This window comes from Micropterus salmoides, unplaced genomic scaffold, assembly GCF_014851395.1.
Source record: "Micropterus salmoides isolate LMB-PRFRI ecotype aquatic unplaced genomic scaffold, ASM1485139v1 Ms_hic_scaffold_4026, whole genome shotgun sequence".
Classification (NCBI taxonomy): Eukaryota; Metazoa; Chordata; class Actinopteri; order Centrarchiformes; family Centrarchidae; genus Micropterus; species Micropterus salmoides.
In genome coordinates this window covers 27,603-36,375 of record NW_024043403.1, presented here as the reverse complement: position 1 = coordinate 36,375, position 8,773 = coordinate 27,603, and the positions used below count along the sequence as shown (strand labels likewise).

General features: G+C 40.6%; 1 protein-coding gene across 2 annotated transcripts in view; it reads left to right on the top strand.

Annotated features, from left to right (window-relative positions):
- The first annotated feature begins 677 nt into the window (after positions 1-677).
- Positions 678-8,773, top strand: part of LOC119887161 (complement C3-like) — a 34,620-nt gene continuing 26,524 nt past the window's right edge. The window contains exon 1 of one of the 2 annotated variants that reach the window (XM_038698070.1): positions 678-789. The gene's annotated coding sequence lies outside the window, so the exon portion shown is untranslated. The other variant, XM_038698069.1, reaches the window with a different exon arrangement.

The following is an 8,773-nucleotide window of genomic DNA, read 5'->3' as shown; positions in this document are numbered from 1 at the left end:
CAAGTGATTAAGGAAGCCTTATTGTACACATTGATGGTGCCTAGACTTTTCACATTGTCCATTATAGCATGTCACTTTTTAGATAAGAAATGTAAGTTCTAACCAAGAAATGTTTTCCTTCCCCTGTGACCTCTAAGAAAGTTAGATGAGTATACCTCACTTTTCCTGTGCCACCTAAAGCTAAAGAGAAGTACACTTTAAAACAATGAATAATATTTATCCCTGCAATTAATGTTTACAACTAAGATTTAACATTAACTCTAATGAATGTGTGCATTCTGTAACACAGAAATAGAAACAATTACACATCTAATGTTCTCTTGCAATGTAAAGTATCTAAATTGTTTTAGGAAGATTTTTTACAAATGGAAATTTGTCCACACCAGCCTTAACCTGTAGTAATAGGCCTGAAGTATAATTGGACCCCAGTCAGAGGTTAAAATGCATTATTTTGAGTTGCTTATTTTTCTTTTCCATTTATGGCTTTTAATTATTTGTTTATATATTTTTGTAAAATCTTCACATTTCTTGCTGTTCATGAAGTATGTGATTGCACTTGAAATTTGAACCTTGTTTGTTACTGCATAGTCCTGATCTGTATTTTTTTCTTTAAGTGGCTTTAATTTTTGAATTGTGTTATGCAAAATAAAAAATAAATAAATAAATAACTTTTCTAGTTTGAGATCTGATATTTCCGAGTTGCCTAGAACGCAGCTTCAGCTGTGGAGACAAACAAAGTGATGTGCATACTACGCCACCCAACACTCATCCAGCTATGATGTCAGGCAGGTAACGTTAAATGGCTTGCCCACGGACACTGAGCTTAACGTTACTTTGTAGTTTGCCAAGGCTGTTGTTGCGTTTTCAGCTATAGTAGCGGGAGAGTTGTAAATATCGCTGCGTGGGAACGTCTCCTCCTCTCTGCATGTTAGCTTCGCTGCAGCTGCAGCTGTAGCGCAAGTTTGCTATTCCACAACTTAGATAACGTTAGTTTCATTACTTGCTGTGTAGTTGTTCGCTCTAACGTTATATCATTTATTTACTTGTCATGGAATTGGATTTGTCCAGCATCGCTTACCCACTTTCAGGAGTATTTTTTGTATCAGTGTCACGTTGGTTTTGTCACTGCCTCGCCCTTTTGGAGACTAGCGGTGGGTCCTGAGTGGGAGAAGTGAACGCGAACCCCGGTAAATGACCAATTGTTTCACTCCATGGTCACCGAAGTAAATATTAGCCCCATTTCCACTTATGTATAATTTTAACAGGCCTCAAAGTAATATGTTTCAGCCAGTTCACAGCTGCCAGCTGAGGCCATCTAACATGCACTGATTCCAAAATCTTTTGTACCTAGTAGTCCACACTAAAATATGTGAAAATAGGGCCCAGGTTTAAAAATACCAAAATTTTCCTTGAAACATTATGCCATAATGGTGTTGGATTAGTTGCCCTTTCTGACACAAAAAAACCCACATTGTCTGCAGATTGACTTTGTGTCAGAAGCCGATCTTTTTCTCAGCACAATGTTAATTCCTACCAAAAAGCATCAACTGGCTTTTAACTGGCACATTTGAATGAAGCTCCCACCTGTTTGTGCCTTTACCAAACCAAGAGGCAAGGTGAATTGTCAGGAGAATATATCTATCAACGGCTTTGCCACGTCATTTTTCCGGGGCTTTAGCCCCGGATGTTTTGAGTGTAACCCCAAGTATGGTGTAACCCAACAACAGCAACAAAATATTTTCCATGTTAATATACAGTAATCTTCATGACGCAGCTTCTCTCTAAGGTCTAAAAAGAGCAGAGGCTACCCGCAATAATTGATACATTTTGTTTGAAGTTCACGTATGTGACCAACCACCGTTACTCAGACTACTTGCATTTAGAAAGAACACGAGAGAGAGCGAGTGAGAGCGCATTGCTCACAGCTTCAGGGATTCTGAATTACAAAATTGTAATCAAATATAAATGTTGTCGGTCAGTGTCTAGTCAATGTATTATCACAAACGGTTAACAGCCGCCGCACAGCAGTGAAAGTAACTTAAGGCAAAAAAGGAATAAGCAACTGCATTACATTCTATTATATTTTTATATTCTGAATTGTCACCTGCCACCCAACTTTTGCCCTTCCCTTTATAAAAATAAAGACATTTCCACCATAAATTGGTGCAGAAAATGTCTCCAGAATGCAGGAAATTAAGTATTTAATGCTCAAAATCGTCTGGGGGGGGGTTGATTGAACATTTCATCAATATTTCTTTTTAAACTAAATTAAAATTAATTAAGCTAATTTATCATTAAGGTGAAAAGGCCTTAGGCTACTTCAGGCATGCCTGCATGTATGTAGACTCAGCTGGGATTAAATTAAAAGAGAAAAGTGGATCTACAGGAGAAACATATCTGACATCAATACAGAATGACTGACAGCCTTACTGCATTATATTACGCCTAAATTATTTTATTTTGAATTGTCACCTCAGATATTTCCTCAATAAATTGGTGCAAAAACAATCACCAGAATGCAGAAGTGTTTAAAGCCCAAACTTTTCAGGGGGAGGACCCCCACTCCCACCCGAGTTAATATTATCAGTGTTAATTATTATCAGAAAAAGAGACAGATGTTAGAGTTACTGTGTAGAGGTCATTTACTGTTGCTTTACAGGCGTACTTTGGGCGGCAACAGGGGGTGGGGGGTGAAAACCATAGACTGTAAATAAAAAGGTGAAAACGTGAAAGATTTCTGGACTGGGCTAAGCCCAGTGAGCCTGGAAACACCCCTGCCTGCACAGTCGGCAGCGTAATGCAAAAATAGAGCTCTGAATGCACTGTTTTTGTTAGACAGGACGATCTGTTGTACCAGCTATGATATTTCTAGATCTCTCATTTAATTCCAACATGTTGGCTGTGTTCGGAACGGGCTAAACTGCTGTCTCAGAAGTTCTCTAACAGGACAGCGAGGCATAGAGTGCTGTTCGAAACTGCTGAGAGGCCTTCAAGCTGCCTCAGTAACGGCCAGTTTTGAAGGCAGCATCAATGATGACTTGAAGTTGACTATTACCCATAAAGCAGCGTGTCTGCGGCTGCCGGAGCTTTCGAAAACTGGTCAAGTTGGCGGACAAACAAGCCGAATTTGTACACAAATATACGTTTTTAAAGGTTTTTAATAGTTTTCTCGCTTTGATTTTTGAAAATCTAGCGAGAACTAAACAATGAACACTATCAAATTAGCCCGTGACTGTAACCAACCAAGTTTGTTCAGTATGATTTCTGAGGCGTCTGTTAGCCGTTTGGCTTTTCAATAGCTAGTTAGCTTATGCTAAGGCAAGACGGCATGCTGACGTCACACGTTCCCGAAAGTGCTGCCCTAGAAGGCTGTTCTAAACTAATGTAAACAGAGCTGCCTTCACTTGTCTATTACGGTATCGAGGCAGCGAGGCAACTGCCTTCCGTTTCGAACACAGCAGTTATTAACAGTATGCACTGATGTCACTTCCCCTTCCGGAACACGCTGGACTGAGTGGCAAAACATCTTTTAGCATGGTTGCGTTTAGCAAACCGTGAGTAAAACAAGTGATTATTTGCTCAAATTAAAGGCAGTCGGACTCGACAGTGATCCTTACTGCTTACCAAAGAACCAGTGGTCCAGCTCTTTCCCATTTTAGATGTGTTGTCTGTGTTTTAGCTGATTCAAGCTATACTGCTGCTCGTCTTTCTGCCACTCAGTAAGCGTAACTGTGTTTGTTGTTGTAGATAAAGCTGACTTGAATTTAGTTTAATTGATTGTAGTACGGATTTGGATTGCAGTGAACCCTGTCCACTTTGAATTAATAATGTACTGATGAAATAAGACAAATAAAGTTCAAATATACTAACTGCGAGTGGCAATGATCGGGATCCAAGCAAGTCGCGAAGATCTTGATTTGACTTGATTTGTTACTGCATCTCCCGACACAACACCACAGGAGACATCCATAGCGCTGATGAACCACCCTTAGCTACAACCCGTTGCAGCTTTCTTCTCCACATCCATGCACTGCTTGGACAGACAGCCAGCCCGTCCAGCGAGCCGTGCTTTATGAACACATATGTTGTCCGCGTCTTTCATTGCCGGAGCAGTCTGCCAATCCCTCTATTGAGTAAATATGACTTGTGATTGGACTGTAGGCCTACTTCAGCAAAAAGCCAAGCATTGGCCAAGAGCAGAATGACCTGCCTCCAGGCTTTTTTTTAAGCCTGGAGGCTATATATATATATATAAGTGCTGGGCAACGATTAAAATTTTTTATCGTGATTAATCACATGATTTTCTTGCGATTAATCGCATTGTTACGCGTAAAATTGAATAATGAATTCTAAAGTAGTTTATTGCGCAATTTTAATTTAAATGTACTGCTATATACACAAAAGTGTAATAACATGTGGTTTGCAAGCACTTTAAACAAATAAGGTGCTTTTTACCAGCAGCACCCTTTACACAGTAGCAATAAAATATTTATTGTAAATCTTGTGCAGCTAATAATACTAAAATTAAAACTGCGTTAATGTGCGATAAAATAATTTTCGGCGTTAATTAATTAATGCTTTAACGCGTTAAAGTGCCCAGCCCTAATATATATAGGATCTTGTATGCCTATCATTAAGCCACACCTACATTTATATCCAAAATTAATTAAAGTTTCTAATGTTAGATGAAGGCTAAAACAAACAACAAACAGAAACAGTTTGTCCATCCCATCCCATCAGTTACCACCCCTCACAGGGTCATATATTGTTAAAAAATAATGGAAAGTAAGTGAAATGGTCCATAAATTAATGTTGAATAAAATTCTTGTTTTGTGGACTAATCAAATAAATGTAACTTTATTAGACATTTTTAAGTGAATTAGCATTTTTGTACAAACAATGAGGCCACTGTTGAATTCATATTTCAAGATTGAAAATCTAAGAATAATAAAAAATGATTAAATTACATACTTGTATTGATGGTTTCCACCAAAAGGACAATTTACTAGTAGGAAAACATGTGACAGGGTGGTACAAGAATGGCTCCCATGTCTAAATAAAAAGGATAATATTAATAATGATTTTGTGCATGAGGTGGGAAAATATGTTTTCTGGGGGGTTTAACATATCTTAAGTAAGTAAGTAAAACAAAAAAAGTTTGGTCTTGGTGAAAATTTGGAAAATTAGAAAGTGCAAATGGCACCCCTTCCGTAGAATGACTCAATTATAAAAATATGGGTGAAAGAATGGATTAGCACACGCAGGTAGCAGGGATTGTCTGAACTACAGAGAGAGCTGGAGGTGAATAAAAAGTGTTTTGCGGTGAAAAGTAGCTGCCTGCTCTCATTGGCTGGATGTGGATGTCGAGTCGGCCAATTCTTCCAGATATTTGGCATGCTAGATATCTGGCCGACATCGGCGATGTGTCAGAAATGTGTTGGGGAGCCGTTTTGGTGCGTCGTTGAGTAGTTCACACATAACGACTGGTGACCCCTGATCGACAGCTGATTTACTCCCAATCACAGCCTGACGGTCGCCAAGCTCGCCCGAGCGGAAAATCCGGCTAAAAATCATGTAGTGTGAACTAGGCTTTAAACGCTCAGGCGACAAAGAGTCCAGCCAGCTGATCTGCAGCTCTTGTGGGCTGGAAATGTTGTAATAACCTTCCAAACTATCTTGATTTTATTTCATGTTGCTTTCTCTGTGCTGGAGATATTTTAAGAACTTGATGGTTTTATCCAGTTTGTTATCCACACAAGTCTCACCGATGGCCGCCTGAGATCGTATGTCGGCATTAAATCTAGGCCTATTGCTCGGAATGCCAGCGTGCAGCGGTGTGTTTACAGTGAACAGCTGATGAAGTTAAGCTAAATACTGGGTCTGAAGTTGTTGTTTTAAGTTTTCATCGGTCAGGAAGTTTTTCTCTCCAAAACAAGCGGAACAGCTGATTACAGCAGGTAATAAAGCTCGTTAAACATCCCATTCCTCTGAGCTTAGGCAACACAGACGTGACTGCTGCAGCTGATCTGCAGCTTGTTGGCTGTAAATGCTGTAATAACCTTCCAAACTGTTGTGATTTTATTCTTGTATTTCTTTCTCTGTGCGGGAGTTATTTTAAGAACTTGATGGCTTTATCCGGTTTGTTATTAAATGTGTGTTACTTCCCACCCCCACCCCCCCCCCTCCCAAAAAGCTGTTTTTAATGGTCAAGCATAGCCTATAGTTTTGTTCATTTATAAATTTTGCTTATGGATAGTTGTTACAAATAAATTGTATGGCATATAGGCCTACAGCCTATGTCAGCTAGAGAATTTGCGTCTGGCCCTGAGCAAAGGGATGCATCTTTACACAGTCTAGGTAGGCCTATCTATAGTTTTGGGGAACAGAGATCCTCTCTCGGCCTTCAATGAACATTCCAGGAGAGAAGAGGAACAACAAGAGAGGAAAACACCAAAACAATCTCACAGCTCTGACCTAAACCCTAGTAAATGTGGACGGACTAACATAAGGAGGATAGGAGAGGAACGGTTAAGGATAAAAAAAACACAATACATATATCTATGTCATAATGAGAATAGTAATAATAATATTAAAAGATCATACATAAAAGATTAAATTTAAGAGGACACAATTTTCTGCCAGAACAGGGGCGTGGCCGCTTTGATTGACAGGTGTCTCTGGCCTCTGTCACTCCTAGCCCAGTGACGGTTTATTGGAGAGAGAACCTCCACGAAGTACGTGCTTCAATTGGTGAGTGAAATTGCTTTATTTTATTTATGTGTTAACAATATTTAACAGGTATTGCTGTCAGCATAGCTTGTTAGCTTAGCTCGTTACACTAACTAGCCAGATAGGCGCAGCCCCAAGCTGCTAACGATGCTAAATTAACAGGAGTTAGTGTGTTCTAACCACAGCTTTTAAGGAGTCAAAGACAAGTCAGCAAGAAGAGAAAAGCCAAAATGTATTAGATTAACCTTAGTGTTAGACATTAGGGTGATAATGCTTTGAAGAAAAGGCGTGTGTTAAGTTGTAAAGTAAGGCTCAGCCAAACATCTCTGGCACAGCTCTCAGTTAGCTGATGTTATATTAACGGTAAACTTTACAAACAGGCAATGTTAGATTTGGCTTCGTACTGTAACGGACTCACTGTTCAGTTACATGCTAGTCAGATACTATTATAAGTGGCTGCACCTGAACCGGAGGGACAGGAAGGGTTTAATAGCTGAGAGCCGAGGGGGGAGCGGCAGCTGCAGAGTTCTGCCTGCTCGCCGTGGAGAGCCGTGCACCTCCAAGTGTACTGTTCAAAAACGATAACGTTATACTGTTTGTGGGGTTCATCAGAGGGGATGATTGATTGGAAGTAAATATAGAAGTATGTTTAGAGTCATCAATAAGTTATTACACTTAGTGGATATAGCATGCCTTGAGATGTAGCAAACAATCTGTGGTGATAGCTGCGTTTGATCAGCGACTTTTCTGATAAGGAACTTAAGACGTGGATGCATAATTCAGCAGAACAGATGTTGTAGGCTACCTGCAGAGATTTGCATCCACCTTTTTTGTCAGCATATAATGAGCGTTATGCCTGCAGACAGGTAGCTGGGCTGTAACTAGGGTGATGCTCCTGAGTTTCAAGAGGGTCCAACTGCAGACCTCCACTGTCATGCCACCTCCACCGTCAAGCCGGTCAGGAAAGGAAATACACACACAAACTACAAAATAAAAGCGTGCAATTTGACAGGAAATGCATTCAAAATTTTTTAAAGTTTAATCACGTAGACACGGGGAGGGTTTTTGTCATTGATTTATATTTTATTATTTAGTCAACATTGTAACGGGAAGCTAGCAGGCTAATTCCTTAAATATAGCATATTGATTTGAGCCTATTCTACTTAGCACTTAACGTGCCAATGTAGCAACAAAGCCGACTATATATCGCTTCAATCAGTCAACTATTAACATTTTCTTTTTTTACAGGCACTATTTACTTATTCTGTCAAAATATGACGTTAATTCCGTCCATATAGCCACATCCATTCACAGAAAAACATCGTCATTGATTAAGAGTGTAACTTAGCCTCTCTTCCAGTCATCCTAAAGGAAACACACACACACTTCTCATTCATAATTTACCTTTGAAGAGTAATATTGTCAAGTGTTTCTTTTAACTGCGAGGTGTCCACACTTGACAAGGACCAGACTTCGGATTTCACTCAGAATAATTTATTTGAATAATTGAACAGGAGTTGAACAGTATAGGTGAAAAACCGATAGCCCGTCAAATCAAAAGTCTCATTCCCCGCAGTGGATGTGTGCTGCTCATTCCGTCGTGTCAGTCCCTTTCCACCAGCCAAATGACTGCGTTATATGCTCCCGCTGATTGAAGTGTGTGCGAACTTCTGATTGCTCAATCTAATTCACCTGGTCGAGGGTGCGCCAGGGCGCGCACGCACGGTCACACGCAGCTGCCGATGCAGAGCGGGGCGGCACGCAGGTGAGACGGCATGCAGGAGGAGGCGGGCACACGGGAGACAGGCGCACCTCTGCCAGATCAGCGCGACACCTCCCACTCGATCTTTACGTGGCGGCGCCCGGAAAGATCGTACTCTCAGGTGGGCTGGTCTCTGACTTGATCCTCCCATGGTATGAGGACCACAAGGCGCCGGACGTCCCGATGCAGTATGGTACTTGATCCAGGATCTGCGGCACCAGGTCTTGAGCTTCTCACAGAGATGCTGGAACTTGGGGAGACTCTCACATGAACATCTCGAAC